The 25,470-nt window shown below is 39.9% G+C and overlaps 1 protein-coding gene across 3 annotated transcripts in view; it reads right to left on the reverse strand.

Annotated features, from left to right (window-relative positions):
- The window catches only part of LOC133648433 (disheveled-associated activator of morphogenesis 1-like), a 118,384-nt gene that overhangs the window by 46,610 nt on the left and 46,304 nt on the right, over positions 1-25,470 (reverse strand). Inside the window, exon 1 of one of the 3 annotated variants that reach the window (XM_062044517.1) lies at positions 20,587-20,815. The exons of the other annotated variants lie outside the window; for them this stretch is intronic. The gene's annotated coding sequence lies outside the window, so the exon portion shown is untranslated. Of the gene's footprint in view, positions 1-20,586; positions 20,816-25,470 lie in introns of those variants that run through there. 3 annotated transcript variants of the gene reach the window in all.

Below are 25,470 nucleotides of genomic sequence, written 5' to 3' on the forward strand. Positions count from 1 at the left end.
TCACGACCTGTCACATCACGCCGTGACTTATTTAGTTTTTTTGGTGTTTTCCTGTGTGTAGTGTTTTAGGTCTTGTCTTGCGCTCCTATTTTGGTGGCTTTTCCTCTTTTGTTGGTATTTTCCTGTAGCAGTTTCATGTCTTCCTTGAACGCTATTCCCAGCAACGGCTTTTTTTTCCGCAATCAAGACTATTTAAGTTGTGCGGACGCTATTCTTCTTTATGGGGACATTGTTGATTGTCATGTCATGCACGGATGTACTTTGTGGACGCCGTGTACCCCACACACTGTAAGTCTTTGCTGTCGTCCAGCATTCTGTTTTTGTTTACTTTGCAGCCAGTTCAGTTTTAGTTTCGCTTTGCATAGCCATTCCTAAGCTTCAATGCATTTTCTTAGCGGCACTCGCCTTTTGTTTATTTTTGGTTTAAGTGTTAGATACCTTTTTACCCACATATTGTGATCACGACAAACCATGATCCCGACATCTACAATGCAATTAGCTACCTGCTGCCACCTACTGATATGGAAGAGTATTACACGGTTACTCTGCCGATCTCTAGACAGCACAGACACTCAACAACCGCACATTTGCGGATTGTAATTACTGGTTTGCAAAAAATATTTTTAACCCAATTAGGTGAAATTACATAATCTCCCACGGCATATCAGACTGTATATCACGGCACACTGCGGCACAGTGGTTGAAAAACACTGCCCTAGAGGTTGTCTGTCAGGTGGTCAAGGTTACCTGTTAGAACACGAGGACATTCCTCTCTGAGTCAGGTGGGCTGTGTGACACTGAACTACATACAAGCCAAGGACCACGGATGATTATCTTGTCCTGGACAAAACTGTTCCTTCTGCAGAATCATCTGGTTATTTCCGAGGCTGAGAAAAATGGTAACAGCAGCAAACAGACCCTCCTTTTGTACTTCTTCATTAATACCGACGCTGTATTTAAACCCGCCGACTCAGGCGGAAACAATCACGTCTCGCTCTTTTGTCCCGCGGGAGGTATCCCCTCTTTGAAATCTTTGTTGTTGTCCTGACCATGTGGTTTGGAGTGGGCTGGCACGGCTCCAAACAGTCCACAGAACCCCAGTTATTAACCCCTTGTGGTGCGGTGCTCGCCCAGAGATCTCCCCCTGTCAAACTGTCAACGGCGCCTGGAGATAAGGCAGAAGTCAAAAGGAGCATCCCAAGTCCAACACGGACAGGAGCTCACGTTACTCAACATGTGCGAAAAGAAAAGGGGGGTGGAGGATGCACAACCTGTCTCCTTGTGGCTTTGCCAAGCCCTGATTTTTCCTTTTCTGTTCTTTTGATTTTCACTTGTCTGTTTTACTCATCTCCTCAAACTCCTACTCCACTCCGTTTACTATTAAGAGACAGACAGTCCGGAACCGAACAGCCATTTTTTCAATGTCTTATTAATTGTTGATGTTATTTTTCAACAGTTTGATGTATCGCTGTACAGAAATGTAAAGTTAAAAGTTTAAGTACCAATGATTGTCACACACACACTAGGTGTGGTGAAATTTGTCCTCTCCATTTGACCCATCCCCTTGTTCACCCCCTGGGAGGTGAGGGGAGCAGTGGGCAGCAGCGGTGGTCGCGCCCGGGAATCATTTTTGGTGATTTAACCCCCAATTCCAACCCTCGATGCTGAGTGCCAAGCAGGGAGGTAATGGGTCCCATTTTTATAGTCTTTGGTATGACCCGGCCGGGGTTTGAACTCACAACCTACCGATATCAGGCCAATGTAAGAATTCTTGCTCAATTTAACAGCATGTATTTCGTTATATAAGCCAAATCTTCTACTCCTAAACCATTGCACACAGAAGAGTGAACATTTATCAAAGCATGGACCCTTACTTGTGCTATTATTTTTTAGATAATAAGTGGGATTGAGCTGAAATTGATCACAGAGCTCAATGCGCACTACAAACACCCATTGTTAACTTTTAGGTGATTAGCTGAATCACCACAAAATTTGGTGCAAACTTTTATGGGGCTGAAAAGAACATGTGCATAAAATCCATAAATTAAAATTTGGTACAGCCGCCATCAAGCGAAACTTATTTGCAGGGGCAGGATATGAACTTAGCTATGATCTGGCCATAAACTATTGACCATTTGTTCAATGATTATGCAACTTTGAGACTATCCATATTAAATGTCTTATATAATCAATTGGGGGCTACACAAATATCATTCACAGGCATGTGGAAAAATTAGGACTGTATGTCCTTTTTGGATATGAAAAACCTAACCATTAGATCAGGGGTAGAGAACCTATGCCTCTTGAGCCTGATGTGGCTCTTTTGATGACTGCATCTGGCTCTCAGGTAAATCTTAGCTGACATTGCTTAACACGATAAGATATGAATAATTAAAAAATAACGTTCAAAATATAAAACATTCTCATGCATTTTAATCCATCCATCCATTTTCTACCGCATCTGTTCAAGAAGTCGCATTAATGGTAAGAAGTATTTTACTCATTATTGGTTAGCTTCAGAACAACAATGTTATTAAAAAGAATAAGAGACTTATTATACCGTATTTTTCGGAGTATAAATCGCACCGGCCGAAAATGCATAATAAAGAAGGATATAAGTCGCACTGGAGTATAAGTCGCATTTTTGGGGGAAATTTATTTTATAAAACCCAACACCAGGAATAGACATTTGAAAGGCAATTTAAAATAAATAAAGAATAGTGAACAACAGGCTGAATAAGTGTACGTTATATGACGCATAAATAACCAACTGAGAACGTGCCTGGTATGTTAACGTAACATATTATGGTAAGAGTCATTCAAATAACTATAACATATAGAACATGCTATACGTTTACCAAACAATCTGTCACTCCTAATCGCTAAATCCGATGAAATCTTATACGTCTAGTCTCTTACGTGAATGAGCTAAATAATATTATTTGATATTTTACGGTAATGTGTTACGGTAATAATTTCACACATAAGTCGCTCCTGAGTATAAGTCGCACCTCCGGCCAAACTATGAAAAAAACTGCGACTTATAGTCCGAAAAATACGGTACTCCAAAAATGTTGGTTTTATTTAAAAATGCACGCATTTAGTTGTATTCGGTGTTAAAAAATATTATATCGCTCTCACAGAAATACATTTTAAAATATTTGGCTTTCACGGCTCTCTCAGCCAAAAAGGTTCCCGACCCCTGCATTAGATGTTTTCATTTTTTATGTGTTTTCATTGTGAATTATTGGTTTCTGTTTCTATACTTTACTGTAATGCTATCAAGATGTATTATTATTTATTTAGCTTTTTTTTTAACAAGTCCGAAAAAAATACTAAATTACAACTAAATAGCCCTTTTTGTACCCACCCACATTTTTAGGACAGACTGATTACTAGTTCAGGCCAATTACTTTACTCAAGCTACCTTTCTGAAAAGTCCTTGGGGGAGTAATTGACCCCCCAAGAGCATTGTTGTGTCTGGCCCTGACCTCATATAAAGTATGTTCTTACTTTATACTATTTAAAAAGAGTGTTCTTGAAACCAATCATGCCTAACTCAGCATTTTTGTTATTCTTACGTGCTACTGTTTTCATCAAATACTGAGTGGGGATGGGCCATATGACCTAAAATCTATATTTTGTATATTGCGATACATAGTTAAATTAATGTAGCAATATATATTGAAATATTTTATGATTATATGTTCTATATATTTTTATCCTGCAATAACAATCTTCATCAAGATAAATGATTCATTATGTAAATGATAACAGTACCATTTCGAAGCAGATTACAGAGGCTCATAATTTGGCTGCTGCTAATTTACTGTTAATAGCTGGTTACTCCTTGTTGTGACATGGTTATATCCAAACTTCTATTACAATGTAATAATCACTTATTATTTTGTTGTTCGGCTACTTTACTATAGTTTTGGGCGATACTACAAAGTTGGATACTACTATTGTCACGGCTTGTCACACCAGGCTCTGCCTTATTTTGAGTTTGTTGGTATTTTCCTGCGTTTGATGATTTAGTTCCGGTCTAGCGCTCTTATTTTGGTTTCTCTTCCTGTTTTAGTTTATCCTTCCTGAGGCGACTTGACTCCTGCCTCAAGAGCGCTGCAGAGTTTGACTCCTGGTGTAATTTAAATATTGTTTCACCTGCAAGCGGCACTCGTGCATTCCATTTTCATCTTTAAACCACGACAACTACCGCTAACTATACTTTGTATCGTTTCTGTCGATATTGATCCGCCCACTCATGTTTAGCGGTTAGCATGGCTTATTGTATCCGCCCACGGTCAAAGTGTAGCATGTTTAGCTATTCCTCGTCCTCCAGTAATAATGGTACATGTAAGAAACACAGTTTATTTGCCACCATGGAGGCGAGGACTGCTGAATTAGAAGCGGCTATGCACTGTGGCGGGGCGTTACCTGCTAGCTAACTAGCGAGAATGCTACATTGCGTTGAAGACACGGTCGATCTCTTGTTGCAGTCAAATTTGTGGCACTGTGTCATCAACATGCTTTATCAAGATATAACGATATATTAAATAGGTCACATTGTGATTTTTGTGTGTACATTTGAAACAGTTCTTTGTGGTCTACATAACAGGATGCACGTTTTTTTGGGCGGCTTTATTCACGCGCTTCCACTTCGACAGGGTCTTGTCCCTTTCAACAAAAGGATAGAGAGAAATAAGGAACTTTTGACGACAACGTCGGACTACAATCGCGGACTCGTTTAAAGCTCTTCAGGTAAATTATAACCATATATAGAAATATACGCTGAAGTAGTGTTGTCCCGATACCAATATTTCGGTACCGGTATCAAAATGTATTTCGATACTTTTCAGTACTTTTCTAAATAAACGGGACCACAAAAAATTGAATTATTGGCTTTATTTTAACAAAAAATCTCACAGTACATTAAACATATGTTCCTTATTGCAAGTTTGTCCTTAAATAAAATAGTGAACATACAAGACAACTTGTCTTTTATTAGTAAGTAAGCAAACAAAGGCTCCTAATTTAGTCTGCTGATGTATGCAGTAACATATTGTGTCATTTTCCATTCTATTATTTTGTCAAAATTATAAAGGACAAGTGGTAGAAAATGAATTACTAATCTACTTGTTCATTTACTGCTTACTTTCTCTTTTATCATGTTCTATCTACACTTCTGTTAAAATGTAATAATCACTTATTTTTCTGTTGTTTGGATGCTTTACATTAGTTTTGGATGATACCACAAATTTGGCTATCAATCTGATACCAAGTAGTCACAGGATCCTACATTGGTCATATTCAAAGTCCTCATGTGTTCAGGGACATATTTCCTGAGTTTATAAACATAATATACATTTTAAAAGAACGAAAGAAGATGTGATGCCAAAAAATATCGTTCTAATCACAGTAGCATCGACTAGATACGCTCCTGTACTTGGTATCATTACAGTGGATGTTAGGTGACCACCAATGGCGTTTGTTTACATTGTGACGCTGGTGAGCTACAGTGTGTAGTGAAGCATGTTTAGCTATTCCTCGTCCTGCAGGGATGATACTTGTAAGAAACTTACTTTATTTGTCACCATGGAGACAAGGATTAGTGATTTAGAAGTAGCTAAAACACTGCAGACGGACATTATCCGCTAGCTGGCTAGCCATGTCTTAAAGCACCTCTCCCTGAGAGCGTTTCTGTGTTTTAACTTCACCTTTATCTTTAGTTTTTAAGCCAAAATGCGTCCGTTCTCCCTTTTCTGTCTACACACTGTGTCTGCTTGTAAGTACTCAGTGATTGTGCGCTGCCGAACATGCTCCTATGCTCGTAAACCAGCAATGACACACGACGTGACGACGACGGGGGTGTGGGCGACCGGTACTTTTTAGAGGCGGTATAGTACAGAATATGATTAATTAGTATCGCGGTACTATACTAATACCGGTATACCCTACAACCCTATGCTGAAGTCGCACACAAATTGGGCAAATTCCAAACGGCTTCTTTAGAGGAACTATAAAGGCAAGATTGTTTTATAAATATCTTCGCCATGACCCAATGGTTTGATTTCAATTAATGCAGAGCCCAAATACACAAAACCAGGTGCCAATAGGCAAGGGAAGTTGGTTTTGCATAATGGGTCTTCTTTATAAGCTTTATTGTCGACCAAATTTATATCACTTATATTGTACATTGTGTATATCGCACAACTCAAATCCTGACTTAAGTCTTGTGGTGTTTTGGATGTACCTGAGATGAAGAGAAAAATGCTCATGTCAATGCTGGGGCTAGGCCAAGTAGAACGGACTGCAGCTGTGTTATGGGCGGGCCAGAAAGGCATTTACTGCATACTAGTTTAATCTTCTTTTCTGGTTTAGGATTTAGGCTGGATCAGACTTGCAATTTGATGATCATCTCACCATGTTATTATTTTCACAGCAAAGCCACTCGAGCTCCAACAACACAGTATACACATTGATTGTATCATTTAAATACATTTAAGTTTTAAAGATGCCATATTATAGTAATTTTCCACAATTTTAAATATGTCTCAGAGATGCCACAGTAGTGTATTAGTATTAGTGTATTGTGGTCCAAAATCTAGACCCAATGCTGGAATTCAGACCATTTGAAACTGCTTTTAGTAAACCTTTCTGGGAACCTGCCTTTTTGTGTGTCTGTAGCTTAAATGCAAATGGTTTTGTTGTGCACTTTATCCACTTATGAGATATAACTCTGCACTTATCAAATGTAATAGATGCCATATATCACGTACAACCTACACTATGTTGTTGAGGAGTGAGACAAAAAAATAGCATAACGATGTAAGCTAGAGTGCTAAAAATGCAGTCACGTTTTAGCATCCGCATCATGCTAAAAAATGATCAAACTTGCATCTCTCCCATGTCTGTAGCTGACTGACTTTACTTTAAGATATGTAGCATCCGTGGGAAGTATAATGACGGTATAAAGGAGATTTGTTTCCTAGAACAGCAAACAGGTGAGGGAAATTATAAGATATTTTCATGTTAGTGCTCATAAACAGGCTTAGGAACACATATTACTTTGCAAAATAAAGAGTCAAATTGTATAATGGGGCGGTATAGCTCGGTTGGTAGAGTGGCCGTGCCAGCAACTTGAGGGTTCCAGGTTCGATCCCCGTTTCCGCCATCCTAGTCACTGCTGTTGTGTCCTTGGGCAAGACACTCTACCCACCTGCTCCCAGTGCCACCCACACTAGTTTAAATGTAACTTAGATATTGGGTTTCACTATGTAAAGCGCTTTGAGTCACTAGAGAAAAAGCTCTATATAAATATAATTCACTTTACTTCACTTCACTTCATAATGGGGAACATTTTTAAAAAGTGAAAACTGTTCCAAGTCTATTTTATGCTACTATGCAACGCAGCCAACAATATTAGCATGCAGCTGCTTGATGAGGCTTAACTGCACTGCTTTACTGTATTTCACTTTTTAACCCTAAAAACCACAGACCATACCAGCATGTGGTATTTTACGAGCAAAAAATTGAACCGTAGAGAAAGCTCGGGGGTCCGGGATTGTAGTGTTTTGCAGCAAGCCGCAATTATCAACACAAGAGGCTTACAGGCTTTTTGAACTCCCACTGGACACACATCAAAATGTATATTGGATGAATTTAAAGAGCTGTGAGCATAAAGGGGTCAAAAGTTCCGTGGTGAAGGCTGGTGGTCTCCCTTTCATCAACTCACATTTAGAGGGCGCGTAGGGGATTGCCGGAGAAAGTCCAATATTTGAACATGTGGCGTTTTAGTTGCTCCAAGAATAACAGCAATTTAAAGTGACCAGACAATGTATTTCCAGTTCCAACACTGAAATCTACAAATTTGATACAAATGTTGGCATTGAACATGGCCTTCGGCGATGTATAGCAGGGGTGAATATGCACACACACACACACACACACACACACACACACACACACACACACACACACACACACACACACACACACACACACACACACACACACACACACACACACACACACACACACACACACACACACACACACACACACACACACACACACACACACACACACCACCAATCAACCCCCTCCACCTAAGTACACGATGGATAAACACACACAGTCACAGACCTGCATACACATTAGAAAATAACTGGGCCATGACAGAAATGCTGACTGGCAGGTTAAGAGGAGATTAATATTAGCTGTTGCCACACAGACGGCTGAGGGGGTCATCGCTGGCTCGCGAAGGCCCACAGAAAGTCTCGCTCAGGTATGGCGTGTGCTCCTGTACGTGATGCTTTTGTTGTGCCGAGGTATGACTGAGGGAACGCCTTTGGAGCACTAGTGTCCCATGTCTGAGCACGCTGAGCTCTCTGATTACAGGATTAACATATAGAGAGGAGGATGTCAGCACTGAGGCAGACAAAGGGAAGTATCGCTGCCATAAGATGACATATTTTACACTTGTTCAGATACTCGTGGGTTGTGAAAAAGCTGTGTATCGAAAAGAAAAAAATCATTTTCTGCGTAGGACATTCCTGTGCTGGTCTTTTGACATGTTGAGAAATGGCAGAGAACCTAAAGACTTTTCCCACAATATCACGACTGACTGAGGGGGTATTGATTACAATGGTGTCAAATTTCAGACACGCCTGCATTTTCTTCTTTCTTCTTTGTTTCCCCACATTGCTAATGCAATGTCTCTGATGCAATCAATCATGACTAGGGATGTCCGATAATGGCTTTTTTGCCGATATCCGATATTCCGATATTGTCCAACTCTTAATTACCGATACCGATATCAACCGATACCGATATATACAGTCGTGGAATTAACACATTATTATGCCTAATTTGGACAACCAGGTTAAGTGAAGATAAGGTCCTTTTTAAAAAAATTAATAAAATAAGATAAATAAATGAAAAACATTTTCTTGAATAAAAAAGAAAGTAAAACAATATAAAAACAGTTACATAGAAACTAGTAATTAATGAAAATGAGTCAAATTAACTGTTAAAGGTTAGTACTATTAGTGGACCAGCAGCACGCACAATCATGTGTGCTTACGGACTGTATCCCTTGCAGACTGTATTGAACTATATTGATATATAATGTAGGAACCAGAATATTAATAACAGAAAGAAACAATCCTTTTGTGTGAATGAGTGTAAATGGGGGATGGAGGTTTTTTGGGTTGGTGCACTAATTGTAAGTGTATCTTGTGTTTTTTATGTTGATTTAAAAAAAAAAACAAAAAAAAACAACGATACCGATAATTTCCGATATTACATTTTAAAGCATTTATCGGCCGATATTATCTGACATCTCTAATCATGACATTTTAAAATTGGTCTTAATGATGACATAAAAATGACCTTTATTGTACGTAGGGTTAGGGCTACCTAGGCATACACCATCCCCTTATAATACAGTACTAATTGTGTAGTACATGACAGGAAGTCAGGTGTTTTGCGCAAAGCATGAAGGCTGCCAGACACACAGAGGAGAAAGAAGTATCAGCCGAGTAAAAAACTGTCCCATCCTGTCTACTACACAGAAGCTTCGCAGACGAAAACTGAACACGAGCCAACAGTACAGCTAGAGCAGCTTTGGGCCTAGTGCAAGGGTCGGCAACCCAAAACGTTGAAAGAGCCATATTGGACCAAAAATACCAAAACAAATCTGTCCGGCTGTATATAAGTCCTATAATGAAGGCAACACATGACGTAAGTGTCTATAATAGCTATAATAGCCTACTATCAAAATGACTATGTGTCTCAGGCTGAAGCAAATCTTCGTTGACAGAAATGTTGAAATGTAATATTTATTCTACACATTTGTACAACATTAGAAACCATTAGTAAATCAGAGGCTACTCAAAAGGTGAGATAACTCCTGGAAATTACTGGCTTTTAATGGCTAGAGGTATACATGTGTGTGTCCAAGTTAAAGGAAACGGCAGGCTGTCTTCTTTTAATCTTACAATCTTTGGCAAGCTGGGTAATGTTTGCTGTGGTCTGGAACAACATGGCACACAAATAACTCTCTGAAATGCAGCCAATATTACATACAGATAATGTGTCATGAGACATGCAAAACTAAGTTATATACAGAGAGGATAAAAGTAACGGATATTAAATAAGCTCAAATATACCTAAAATTGAGGCATAAGATGCAATATGTAAATAGAGCTAGCCTAAACAGCATGTTAGCATTGATTAGCTTGCAGTCATGCACTGACCAAATATGCCTAATTAGCACTCCAACAAGTCAATAACACCTTTGTGCATTCACGCACAGCATAAAACTTTTGGTGGACAAAATGAGACAAAGAAGGAGTGGAAGATTTTACATGTAAACAAACTATGTTACAGTCCACACAATATGGTGAGTTCAAGAACCGCCGAAATTAGTAGTACAAAACAGTGTTCACCAACTATTCTCACCAGTGAAGCATACACACAAACATATTAAATAGTGGGCTTTCTAACAATTGGGAAGGTTTGTGTCATGTTTGTCCTCAAACATGACACAAACGTGTCTGGGGCGGCATAGCTGGGGGCAACATAGCTCGGTTGGTAGAGTGACCGTGCCAGCAACTTGAGGGTTCTAGGTTCGATTCCTACTTTCGCCATCCTAGTCACTGCCGTTGTGCCCTTGGGCGAGACACTTTACCCACCTGCTCCCAGTGCCATCCGCACTGGTTTAAATGTAACTTAGATATTGGGTTTCACTATGTAAAGCGCTTTTGAGTCACTAGAGTAAAGCGTTATATAAATATAATTCACTTCACTTCAAACAAAAAACATACTAAAACTAATTTTTTCCCCCTATCTTTTTCCATTTTCCATTTTCCATCCATTTTCTACCGCTTGTCCCTTTTAGGGTTACATTTTTTAAAATGCTACAGGGAGCCACTAGGGCGGCACTAAAGAGCCGCATGCGGCTCAAGAGCCGCGGGTTGCTGACCCCCGGCCTAGTGTGTGAATATGAATGTGAAAGTTGTCCGCCTATCTGTGTTGGCCCTGCGATGACGTGGCACTTGTCCAGGGTGTACCCCGCCTTCCGCCCGAGTGCAGCTGGGATAGGCTCCACACCCCCCAAGACCCCGAGAAGGACAATTGGTAGAAAATGGATGGATGGAATTCCATGTTAGTTGTTTGGACACACTTTGGCTACAATTAGGATGACGTTGACCAAAAAGTAGAGTAGTTATTGCATGTTTATTCCACTCTCAACTACTAAAGAGGTTCAATTAATCTTAACAGTTACATTAAGTCAATAACATCAGCAGATTTTTCCCACATAAAACATTGCCAAAATCAAAGGAATATTGTCCAAACCAGACTTAGAAGAATCATCCATTCCTTTGTCTCCAGCAGTTTAGACTACTGTGATAGCCTTCTCACTGGGCTCTCTAAACCAGCTGTAAAGCAGCTGCAGTACATCCATGATGCTGCTGCTCGAGTTCTGACTAGAACCAAGAAATATGGCCAAATTAGTCCAGTGCTTAGGTCACTGCACTAAATTCCTGTTGCTTAAAGAATGGACTTTAAAACAGCTCTGCTTGTGTACAAGTCTTTTCATGGTCCTGTGCCAAAGTACATCTCTGACATGTTAGGACTATATGAATCATCCCGGGCTCTGAGAACCTCAGGGAGTGGTCTCCTGCTGGTGCCCGGAGTCAGGGCGAAACATGGTGAGGCTGCGTTTCAGTTTTATGCTCCTAAAGTCTTCCAGAAGATGTGAGACAGACCTCAACGTTGCCAATGTTCAAATACAGGCTTTAATTTAATCGTGCATATGACAACTAAAAGTATTTTATTTACACACTTTGATTTTAATTGGAATTAAAAATCGTTTTTACGATGATTATATTTAATGATTTTACCTTGAATTGTGATTATTTTATGTTTGCCTTCTTATAATTTTCTGTAAAGCACTTTGAATTGCCTTGTTTATGAATTGTGTGAATTAAATTGTTTGCCTAATAGTGTTTTACATTTTTGCCATAAACGCCCAAACCTACCTATGTTATTTTGGACAGAGCAGATGCATTCCAAGCAGATAAACTAAACAAACATGAACTTTAACTTTGGTCGATTTGATGATTAACTACAGTGGCAGTAAGTAAGTAGTGCCTCAGCCAAGGCCAAACAATCCTAATTTAGAACTTAGCGTAAATGCTCCAATTAACATCTTCATTGAATTAACCGCAGCTTTCCTATAGTCGCTGAGGTCTTTATTAACTTAGTTGACAGTAGCTGCGTTTGAAATATTATTTAGTGTATAGCATGCAGCAGCTGTTACTCCACTACTACTACTCTGCTTGTGGTGTGAAACTCATGCGTGTTACACTTGTCGCACTGTTTACGATAAACTCATCAGCAGTAATAATGCTGGCTGAGCAGTTAGCTCCTTATTGCTATGACAACATGGGTTCTGTGTACTTGTTAATAAATGCCCATCTGACCAACAGAGCTGTTTTCCTTTCCACTCTCTCAAACCTTTTCTGGAAAGGTAATAAACAAAAAGTGTATGACCCAACCACTAATAATTACAGATGTGCTATTTTTTCCATGCTATAACTAACATATTGGCACTTGCTGACATTAAAAAATGAGTATGGACTTGGAGTGTTAAAGTTAAAGTTAAAGTACCAAAAACAAATAATTCTCTGCATTTGACCCATCACACTTGATCACCCCCTGGGAGGTAAGGGGAGCAATGGGCAGCAGCGTTGGCCGCACCCGGGAATCATTTTTGGTGATTTAACCCCCAATTCCAACCCTTGATGCTGAGAGCCAAGAAGGGAGGTAATTGGTCCCATTTTTATAGTCTTTGGTATGACTCGGTCGGGGTTTGAACTCGTTACATTTGTTTACACGTGTACAGGCTACTTTGAGTGATGACTCCATACTAAAAAAACTGCAAATGTATTCCTGTATCCGCACTTGGCATGGAACAATTTACGGTATTAATTGGATCTGGGTATCATGGCCTATGTAAACGATCTGATTTCGATTTATAAGGCTTGAAATCGATCAATCATGATTTGAATTATACTACATAAATGTGTTAAAAAAATACAAATGTACTTTATATTTTCCCTTCGCCATAAACAACATTGGACAGTTTAGTCGTTCATAAAACTCCCAAAAGTGTAATTATTAAATAACAAAAAAATAGCAAGTGAAAGTGTACGACACAATATTATGCCTTGTGATCGATATTGCAGAAACTTAAAAGATTTGGATCAATAGAGTCTCCGCCCTGAGATCGGTAGGTCGTGAGTTCAAACCCCGGCTGAGTCACACCAAAGACTATAAAAAAGGGACCCATTACCTCCCTGCTTGGCACTCAGCATCAAGGGTTGGAATTGGGGGTTAAATCACCAAAAATTATTCCCGGGCACTGCCACCGCTGCTGCTCACTGCTCCCCTCACCTCCCAGGGGGTGATCAAGGGTGATGGGTCAAATGCAGAGAATAATTTCACTTGGTACTTTAACTTTAAATAATTGGTTAATTAATTCTACCACATTCATTTTTATGTAATTAATAATAAACCGTGGTAATACCTCCAACGGTTATTATTACTGTTTTGAATCAAAATTATTGTAAAACCATGGTTGATAACCAGATTTCGATAAACTCCTGCATCGGTGATACTGTTCATTTACTGGAGAAGCAAGCTAGCGTGCTGATGGATGGCTCGCTAGCCTGAATGCCAATAACATGAATACAAGAGAAATTAACCTCTTTCTCCATTAAGAAACAACATACCCCACTCTTAAAGACCTACTGAAATGACATTGTTTTATTTAAACAGGCATAGCAGATACATTCTTTGTGTCATACTTGATCATTTCGCAATATTGCCATATTTTTGCTGAAAGGATTTAGTAGAGAACAACGACGATAAAGATCTCAACTTTTTGTATCTGATAAAAAAAAGCCTTGCCCCTACCGGAAGTAGCGTGACGTAGTCAGTTGAAAGGCTCCTCACATTTTCCTATTGTTTTCAATGCAGCTAGAGCGATTCGGACCGAGAAAGCGACGATTACCCCATTAATTTGAGCGAGGATGGAAGATTCGTGGATGAGGAACGTTAGAGTGAAGGACTAGAATGCAGTGCAAGACATATCTTTTTTCGCTCTGACCGTAATTTTGGTACAAGCTGGCTCATTGGATTCCACACTCTCTCCTTTTTCTATTGTGGATCACGGATTTGTATTTTAAACCACCTCGGATACTATATCCTCTTGAAAATGAGAGATGAGAACGCGAAATGGACATTCACAGTGACTTTTATCTCCACGACAATACATCGACGAAACACTTTAGCTACGGAGCTAACGTGATAGCATTGTGCTTAACTGCATATAGAAACAAAATAAATAAATCCCTGACTGGAAGGATAGACAGAAGATCAACAATACTATTAAACCATGGACATGTAAATACACGGTTAATACTTTCCAGCCTGGCGAAGGTTAACAATGCTGTTGCTAACGACGCCATTGAAGCTAACTTAGCAACCAGACCTCACAGAGCTATGCTAAAAACATTAGCTATCCACCTACGCCAGCCAGCCCTCATCTGCTCATCAACACCCGTGCTCACCTGCGTTCCAGGGATCGACGGTGCGACGAAGGACTTTACCCGATCACAGATGCGAGACGGAGGAAGTTAAGGTGAGTTCGGCGGCTAGCGCGTCTGCTATCCATCTCTGTCCTCCTGGCTGTGTTGCTGTAGTCCGCCGCTAATACACCGATATCACCTACAACTTACTTCTTTGCAGTCTCCATTGTTCATTAAACAAATTGCAAAAGATTCACCAACACAGATGTCCAGAATACTGTGGAATTTTGAAATGAAAACAGAGCTTTTTTGTATTGTATTCAATAGGGTACCAATACTTCCGTATCAATTGTTGACGTCACGCGCATACGTCATCATATCTAGACGTTTTCAACCGGAAGTGTGGCGGGAAATTTAAAAATTGCACTTTATAAGTTAACCCGGCCGTATTGGCATGTGTTGCAATGTTAAGATTTCATCATTGATATATAAACTATCAGACCGCGTGGTCGGTAGTAGTGGGTTTCAGTAGGCCTTTAAGTTGTATAAAGACATGGCTCTCTGAGCAACTAAGCTTATCAATTGTGCACATTGAACCAACAGGCTGTGCTCTCTTAGAACAGATTGATTAAACTATAAATTGGAGGTATACTCACTGTATACAACAACAACCCAAGTGACGTCACATAAACCGGACATGCAACCTTAGTTTTGCCTTTATCATTAAAAAAACACGTTTACAAATGAAAGCGGACAAAGATGAACATATTTAAACACTTAAACAAAAATAATATAGCTCTTAAGATGCCAGGAAAATATTTAAAGTTTACTCTGCCAAGAAAGTATATTGTGTGTCCATTTATTTTTGTTCAAATAAAACTTGGTTATATGATTTCAGTATCCATCCATCCATCCATTTTCTACCACTTGTCCCTTTTGGGGTCGCTGGAGCCTATCTCAGCTACATTCAGGCGGAAGGCGGGGTACACCCTGGACAAGTCGCCACCTATCAAATCAAATCAAATCAAATCAACTTTATTTATAAAGCACATTTAAAATTTACCACAGGGGTAGCCAAAGTGCTGTACAATGGGCAGGTTAAAAGATAATACGAGAACCGAGCAAACACAACACAACACAAACAGAACACGATAAAAAAAAAATAAATAAAATAAATAAAACATAAAAACATAAAAACAGGTTCACAGCAGGTGTATTATGGGGCGCCATTGCAGGATGGATATCACTGAGTGTTAAAAGCCATGGAATAAAAGTATGTTTTTAAGAGAGATTTAAAAACAGGAAGAGAGGAGGCCTGTCTAACACTAAGAGGTAGGTCGTTGCAGAGCTTGGGAGCAGCAGCGGCGAAAGCTCTGTCACCTCTAAGCTTCAGCCTTGTGTCTGGGACCGTCAGTAGCAGCTGATCGGCTGATCTTAGGGATCGGGTGGGGCAGTAAGGCTGAAGGAGGTCGGAGAGATATGTTGGCGCGAGGTTGTTTAGACATTTAAAAACAAATAAAAGGAGTTTAAAATTGATTCGGTAACGCACAGGGAGCCAGTGAAGGGACGCTAATATAGGGGTGATGTGCTCACGTCTGCGGGTCTGTGTTAGCAGACAAGCAGCAGAGTTCTGCAGGAGCTGCAGGCGGGCGAGGGAGGCCTGGCTAATGCCTACATACAGGGCATTGCAGTAGTCAAGATTTATACACATCCCATGTGTATAAATCATTTCTGCGTACACTCAATAATGCCATGATAATGATAACCATGATATTAAATGACAACTGTACTGTAAACAGTCAGTGGCACTTTTATTAACCCAGTTAGTCAAGATGGGTATTAACAGCACAGAAAATAAACTGTTTAAGTAGCACAGATTTACATAACATAAATAAAATGGAAAAATATTATTTCTACGTAAAATAAATAACATAACTGTGCAAATAATACAAAATGTATCAAACTTAGATAAAAAAATAAATTTGCAGGCAGGCACTTTTTAATTCCCATTCGATGATGTAATGGACTGTCACACACGTACGCTTCTGGTCAGCGCCAAGTAAGTGACTTGACTTAATTGTGCGGCTATGATTTTCCTCACTTCGGCATACATTTTTGGCAGCATTTCTCGTGCCAAATATGCCCTCGAGAACAGTTTTGATTTGGACTTACATGGTAAACAACTCAAATTAATGTTTTATCCAGACGCATACATTTGTCCAAATGTGGCCAAGTAGTGGCATTGTGGGTTTCCTGGACGTCGTTTACATCGCTAAAAGAAAAATCTAAGGAAGAGAATCCCTCTGCCATCTACCACTAGTTTTTTTTAATATATAAATTGCCCGCTTGAATATTCTCGTCGTCATTTGGGATGTGCGTGTCTGTTGTGATTTCCCTTCCTGGTTCGATGACCCGCCCTATCTTGCCTCTGATTGGCCAGTCCGTAATATTTTGCTCTAATCTTAACCAATCGTTACTCATCATAGTAAACAACCAACCAATCATGGATGTTCTTGGAAGGAAGAAGGGGAGGAGTTTAGTAGCCCATGGAGTTTTGAGAGGGAGTGAGAAGCGGGGGAGAACAAGGAACACAACAAATACGCGGTGTTTGGTCATTTTAACGTGAAATAAATCATATCGATATTACGATAGTCTCTTAATTCATATCTTGTTTAAAAATATATCGATATATCTTACAAACTGGATATATCGCCCAGCCCTATTGCCTACTATTCCATGTCAAATGAAAAACTTTTTGTATAAAAAAGGCCATTACGTAGGCCATAACACTAACAGCATGGCATGGCTTGATAGCGACAGACAGGCGCACGTATACGTTTAGCAAAATGAGTGCAGGAGATTCTATTATCCGCGTAGCATCAGTATAATCTAATCATCTTCCTCCACCAACTCTACAAACACAACTCCGCCTTTCATCATGTATCTCCATCCCCCATGCCGTCATCACCAAAGATAACAAAGGAGTAATAACGCCTATGATCAAGGCGAGCCAACCAGGTGACTGCCTGCAGGATTATCTCACCGTGGCCTGTCTTGAGAGGTCACGGTACTCCTACAGGGTCAAAAGGTTGTGCAAACACCGGGCTTTATGCACACATTTAACAGCGAGGCCGTCTATTAATTCTCAAACAAAAAATGGACACTTGTGCAAAAGGAAGGGAGGACGGAGACGAAACGCTCACTGGTCCTCACGGGATAGCTTGCCAAACTTGTTCTGCAGACAAACACACTCGGTGCAAGTTCAAATTCTTGCTGGGGGTCAACAAGTAGAGGTTGGACTTGAGGCAAAAGGAGGAATCGTACTACTACATCCTCACCAAGCATTGTTATCCACAACATCATCTGGGCTGACTTGGCTCAGCTCCAAAAATACACGTACACGAAATGGATAGTTTAAAAATAGACCAGAAGTCGAGCGCCGCACTCAATCACTGCGCAATGTGGAATGTTTAATGGGCAGATAACAGTCGAGTGGAAGGATTTGGCGTTGTATTTAGCAAGCAGGCTAGAGGCTGAGCAATAACATCTTCAGATTCTATCCGCGGTGTGTCAGAAGCACCGTGTCTTGCAGGGAGCAGGCATTGCTTCTGCGAAAGTTGTCTGACTGGGCGAGTGAACGCCTGTCACATGTCATGACCACGCCGTGTTTCCTGTCACTCTGCAAGGAGGAAAGGTAAACATTTAATGGTTCTTGCTGTTACACAAACCTGACTATCGAACAGTAGTGTATGTCCGTACAGCCTTAAATGAGAGACAAATCTATCATCTCCCTAACTTGTATTTTCCACTTTTAGGAGAAGTGGCAGAAAAAGGAGGGGGGAAAAAAACAGAGGCTTCGCTACACGTCTTAAAATAAAAACTGGAGTTCTGCCATCTGTCATTCAGCCACAGGTGTGAAAGCTGTAGGTTTGATTATTTTTGTTTCTCTGCAGCTAATGGGCTAAACCCAGTGATTCTCAAACTGTGGTATGTGGGCTCCATCTAGTGCAGATGTGGGCAAATTAAGGCCCGGGGGCCGCATGTGGCCCGTTAAGCTTTTCAATCTGGCCCGCCGGACATTACTATATAATTTTTTTAGATCTTTAAGATGGAAACTGTAGCTGACATTATGATGTGCAGTGATGTTTTTAAATTACCATAAGTCTTGAATTATACAAAGTATTCCAATGGTTGGAATCTGCGTTTTTGCATGATATACTAGTTAATATGGTAACGTAATTAGTTACTATGGTAATCTAACTAGTTACTATGGTAATCTAAGTCACAGCAGCTCAGACGAGGCACCAAGCAGTGTGGGTGGGGAGCGTTTCCACTGAGTGTTTCCAGGGCGGCCAGCCTGAAATGCTGGTGTCAGGGACAGACACGGAAGGAGATGTTTACAACAAAGTTCTAAAGCTTAGTGATATATCATTAATCATCAGATTGTAGGTGGGCTTTTTTTATATTTCGCTGTTTTTGCATTTGTGTTGCGTTTTGCTTGATTGTAAAATATGTCGATCGAGCGGGGGTGTGACGTTCATATGTTGTCAATATTCAGTGTTTTATCGTTCATAGTTAATATTATTAATCCCACATTTTTTATTTTCATGTACATTCTGGGTGTCTCATTCAGTAAAAAAAAAAAAATTCCATTCCGTTTTTCAGGCGGTCTGTCGTAATGTTTTTAGCATTCAATCAGACATTATTGAGAGGTTTTGTATTAGTGCTCCTAAAAATAGATATATCGGCCCCCAGACACATTCTTTTCTCTAAATTTGACCCCCCTAGGCAAAATAATTGCCCAGGCCTGATCTAGTGGTACACCATATAATCACATAATTAAATATTCAAACACAGTGTTTCTGTTCAAAAGTGGCCAAAAATATTAAATATACTTGTTAAATAAAACCTCTGCCTTATTTTTTATGATTACATAGGCCTAGTACGCTACTGTATTTTAATGTTGGCCAATCTGTTGGTACTTGGAGAGCCAAGTTATTTCTGAGGTGGTACTTGGTGAAAAAAGTTTGAGAACCACTGGGCTAAAAAAAAAAGTGGATAAAGTCCACAATACACATCTTGGTCATCCGTGGACAAACGCAACTCATGATCAATTCAAGCTATAGAGCCAATACACTATTGTAGAACATGGGATAACAGTTAAGCCTTATAGGAGGACAATTCCCAAGAAGTTATGGAGCCGGAGTGGCAATCTCTCCACTATAGCACGAGCTGCAGCCTTCCCCCTCAGTTGCTATGGCAACCAGAGCGGTTGCCAACCGGCGCATACTGTGGCGAATGATTTTACGTAAGCCGCCCATCACTCTTTGTTTTAATCTGGACGTTTTATGGTGCAGGAAATAGAATTGTCCCTCTGATTCGGTGGAGAAAAACTAATATGATGAGCGTTAAACGGGTCCCGAGTGGTAAAATCCTTTCTGTGATGAGGGAGTTGGACCTGAGAGGGCTCGACACAGCAAGGTCCTCAAGGTGACTTTCCTTTTTCATCCTCCTTTAACACCTCCACATCATGCTGGGAATGGAAAATAGCCTGCCTCCCCTCATGCTGCCTTTGACAGTGACGAGGGACTGCATCCACCAGAAGGAACCTGGTGGGATAGCAGCTGGTGCATTTAACATATTTCTACACAAAGTATTGTCATTACCCGCAAACGGAGGACAGATTTGTCTCCGAGAAGTCATCCTCCGTCGGAGCGTCTTGTCATCCGCCCCTCCCCCTGCCAGCATTTTCATCATCCTGCACCCGCTAATTAGACCAGCATGACCCAATCAGCTGCTTCTCAGTGAGTAGAATCCAGATTGCTTCCACGAAAAGTGATAACGCTGCCCCGAGCCTGAGCGTGGACTGATAGCCTTAGACCGTTTACCCCTTCCACACACATTCCAGTCTCCAGATAACCGCCCGGCTTCAGCGCCCCTCTCCCATGCATTTTCTTCCGATAAAAAAACACAGAGATAGTCTTACCCTGTCCAGTAGCACCTCTTTTCTGCTCTTCGCATTCCCCTTTTTTTGTTTTAAATCCTTAACTCACTGCAGTGTCCCACTTTCTGCACAGCGCACAGCAGAGCATTTCCTACAGCGAGGTATGTACTCCATGCAGCTTTGAATCCCAGAGACAAGTTCCAGCAGTTGAAGGAGGCTTGCAGCAAACAGCCAGCCAGCAAAAAAACTTGGTGTCTCCTCTCCTCCTGTGTCTTTCTCTGCAGAATGCAGTGGGGAAAGGCACAGATGTTACTAGCTCCAGGCCACACCCCTTTTCAACACTCCCTCGCCCTAATAGGATGCAGCCCTGGCCGCCGCCCAGTTTCTTCCCCCCCTCCATGCTTACCCTCTTGCACTTTAAAACCCTCTGGTCTACTTGTTTAGGGTTTGTTTGGAAAGCTGCATGAGGAAAACAGAGCTGAGGTGTGAGGCGCATGTGTCATAAACTTACTGTAGCGGCGCATAAAATAATGTTTTCAACTTTTTCACAAATTATGGTATTGATGCTGAAATTTTGACTGCGTAAAATAATTTTTGGTGATGCTTTATGGGTCAGTGGCTTGAATGAGCTGCGTTTGTCCATCCCTGCTTCTATTGTGCACTTTATACACTTTTTATGTATGTACACTGTAAAGGCCTTATTATGCTAAAACCTTGCCTGCAGATGGCTCCTCCCCTGCAAACGTGCTCCTTTAAAAAAATTCCAACCTTACGTTAACTGCAACATGGACTGAAAACCTCTTATTGGTCGGAATGCTGTCTATCAAGTACAACAACGTAACATTAAGTAGTAGGACAGGAGGACACAAACGTTAGCAACAAGTGCAATATATCTATCTGTACAGTAAATCTATTTATATCTGCACCTTCTTTTGTAAATGCAAACACTCGGCACCTTATTGCTCTTTTATCCTGCACTACAACGAGCTAATGCAACGAAATGTTGTTTTTATCTGTACTGTAAAGTTCAAATTTGAATGACAATAAAGGAAGTCTAAGTCTAACACTAGCTATGTGAGCTACAATGCTAACATTACACTCACATTTTACCAGCAACATTAGCATATTCTCTCCCAAAAAAAATGTAAATGAATCAATCTTAAAAGCTACTACGTCTGTAGCTGACTGACAGTCAGTGCGGGGAGCACCAGGCTTAATTTTAAGATGTGTAGTGAAGCCTGTTTTTTGGGGGGTGTTTTTGTTTGTTTTTTTACACAGCTGTAATGCATGAAGTGGTGTCAAAAAGAACCCAACAAGCATTCTCCAATTGTTTAAATTCAGCTAAAAGTATACCGTCTTTTAGGGCTGGGCGATATATCGAGTTTGTAAGATGTATCGATATATTTTTAAACAAGATATGAATTAAGAAAATATCATAATATCGATATAATTTATTTCACGTTCAAATGACCAAACGCAGCTTATTTGTTGTGTTCCTTGTTCTCTCCCGTTTCCCACTCCAAGGGCTACTAAACCCCTCCTCTTCCTCCTTCCAAGACATGCTTGCACATATAAGAACATCCATGATTGGTTGGTTGTTTATATGATGAGTCACGATTGGTTAGGGACAGCCCAATCAGAGGCAAGATATGGCGGGTCATCCAACCAGGAAGGGAAAACACAAAGTGCCTGCCTGCAAATGTATTTTTTTATCTGAGTTTGATACATTTTGTATTATTTGCACAGCTATGTTATTTATTTTACATAGAAATCACATTTTTCTATTTTGTTAAATTATGTACTTCTGTACTACTTAAACAATTTATTTTCTGTGCTGTTAATACCCATCTTGACTAGCTAGGTTAATAAAAGTGCCACTGACTGTATACAGTACAGTTGTCATTCACTTCAATTTCACTGAATACCGCTCAAAAATTAATATATTTATATATATACTTTCACCGAAAAATATATCGAGATATATATCGTATATCGAGTTTAAGTAAAAATATATCGAGATATACTTTTTCGTCCATATCGCCCAAACCCTGCCGTCTTTAAATAACATTGAAACCATGAGAAAAAAAATTTCATAACTTCACCCCAATTAAAGACAAAAGTACTAATTTAGCCCTTGAGAGCTCAAAAACTGTTACAACTGTTCCAAATAAAACTGTGATGTTTGAACACTGTTCACAAAGTGAGATGACACAATAAATTAAAACACAAGTCATCTACTTAATCTTGTTCTGGTTTTCACGCTAACCAAATGTATTCAAAAGTGACACAATCACAGCCTCTTTTTTCTGCAATAGTCGTACTCCATGCACTGTGACAGCGACGGAGGATCGTATGGCGGCCAAACGATGTAACTATCATTAGGAGAGAAAAAAAACATCCCCTGCCAAAACATAAGGCGCTCTGAACTTTGTTCACTTTTACAGAGCTGAGATCATCTTGTTCGTTTGCCAGTTAAACACAAACCAACAGTAATTTGAATAGAACAGAAAGCCTAAAAAAACATATAGATATCAGATGAAACAGAAAATGATCTGACGGAAGTGTGGTAGCAGATAAGGGTGCCATACCAGTGCAGCCATGAATGGATAACACTGGAAAAGCCATACAGTGATGGGTAGCTGCCTCTGAAAAGAATGTCATGCAGCTGCAATAACAGACAGGTCTGGTTCCCATAGAGGCCTTGTGTTCGGATCACAAAATAAAAAAAATAAGTCAGGAATGATGTTTTGGCTTGGCACCTGCTGATACAAATGAGTCGACAGGAAATAATGGGGTTCCATTGGGAACTCCGCAACAAACCCTGATCAAACAATGCCTTTCCCCTGTAATGAGGCTTTGAGTTAACCAGCACACATGTACAGCGGAGCCAGAACCCGATGATTGTTGCTTTGGTTCGCCTCTTTGTGATACGATGTCGCATGTTTTGACAAAACAAGCTGGCAGCCGGGCCAACAAGGAAGCATGCAAATAAGTGGCAGGACTGTTGATGACCCTGAACAACTTCTACTCTGAGTACAAGCCTGTTGACCACATTTCTTTGCATAAAAGACAAGTTACTCGCAGTGTGGCACGCGGGGCCTGTCAGGACTGAGCGAAATGGCCTCAAGCTAATCTTAACAATCTTGACTTTTTAAGACAAAATCTGCTGCTACAAACTAAAAGCAATTCTCCGTTGAATCGTGACTGACAGGCAGAAAAAAGGGAGGAATGTGTGAAGGGGGGGGGGGCATTACATTATGGCTCGTATCATGTGGTGGAGGTCGGCGAGGCTGCTCAAGATCGTATGCTTCCATTCAGGGCGGGCCTGGACCTATAAATTCCACCAATGCAGCCCTTCCCTAACATAAGACCCTAACCATCAAACAAATTAAATGCCTAAATGGTCCTATCGGTTTCCAGCCACCCTCTGGAAGGCTTGTAATTACCCCCAGGGAAAGTCTACGTCCTACGAGAAGACACTTTTAAGGTCCTATAATCGCTAGGGAGCACGAGTGGGCACTCATGAAAAGGGAGCTAAATTAGGCAAAACCACTCTGAGTTCAGATTAGGGGTGTGCCGTGTCTTCATACGGCCAGTGACATTTCACTATAAATCCTCATAATGATAATCATGGGCCACACCACTTTGGGGTTTCTTTACTCCCTTATTTTTGAATTAGCAAGCCATTAGATCTGAATTTAGAATTATCGTACGCTAAAGCAGCATTTAGTCATTTGCCTTTTTCATAGAAAAATTACAGCATGACAAAATATCTTCACACCTTTAATACAACTCTGAAGATGGAAAATTGGGTCATTTGTGTGTGTCCCATTCTATGCTGTCCAAACAGAGACAAAAAACTGGTTCAACTTCAAATATGAACTTGAGAGTTTTTATGTCATGAAAATGAATCTTCCTCATGGACATGATAGAACTCTACCAGAGGAGGCTGCCCTGTGTACATGCCCACCATTTCTTAGAGGAGTGGGAAAAGAAAGCTTCGCTACACATCTTAATTTAAAACCTGTAAGTCAGCTAAAGCTACCTGACCACTTCTATGTTAGCTACTTCTCTTTGTTTATAATGTATATTTTCTGCTGGATCTACTCTCTATTTTATGCTGGCCTTTTTCTTTTTGCTGCAGCTAATACATATACTGTAATATTGTACATGGTAATAGTTATATATTGTGTATATATTGTGTGTGTGTATATATATATATATATATATATATATATATATATATATATATATATATATATATATATATATATATATATATACTACCGTTCAAAAGTTTGGGGTCACATTGAAATGTCCTTATTTTTGAAGGAAAAGCACTGTACTTTTCAATGAAGATAACTTTAAACTAGTCTTAACTTTAAAGAAATACACTCTATACATTGCTAATGTGGTAAATGACTATTCTAGCTGCAAATGTCTGGTTTTTGGTTCAATATCTACATAGGTGTATAGAGGCCCATTTCCAGCAACTATCACTCCAGTGTTCTAATGGTACAATGTGTTTGCTCATTGGCTCAGAAGGCTAATTGATGATTAGAAAACCCTTGTGCAATCATGTTCACACATCTGAAAACAGTTTAGCTCGTTACAGAAGCTACAAAACTGACCTTCCTTTGAGCAGATTGAGTTTCTGGAGCATCACATTTGTGGGGTCAATTAAACGCTCAAAATGGCCAGAAAAAGAGAACTTTCATCTGAAACTCGACAGTCTATTCTTGTTCTTAGAAATGAAGGCTATTCCACAAAATTGTTTGGGTGACCCCAAACTTTTGAACGGTAGTGTATATATATATATATATATACATATATATATATATACATATATATATATATATATATATATATATATATATATATATATATATATATACATATATATATATATACATATATATATATATA

The sequence above is a fragment of the Entelurus aequoreus genome, linkage group LG04 (assembly GCF_033978785.1).
Source record: "Entelurus aequoreus isolate RoL-2023_Sb linkage group LG04, RoL_Eaeq_v1.1, whole genome shotgun sequence".
In the NCBI taxonomy this organism is placed as follows: Eukaryota; Metazoa; Chordata; class Actinopteri; order Syngnathiformes; family Syngnathidae; genus Entelurus; species Entelurus aequoreus.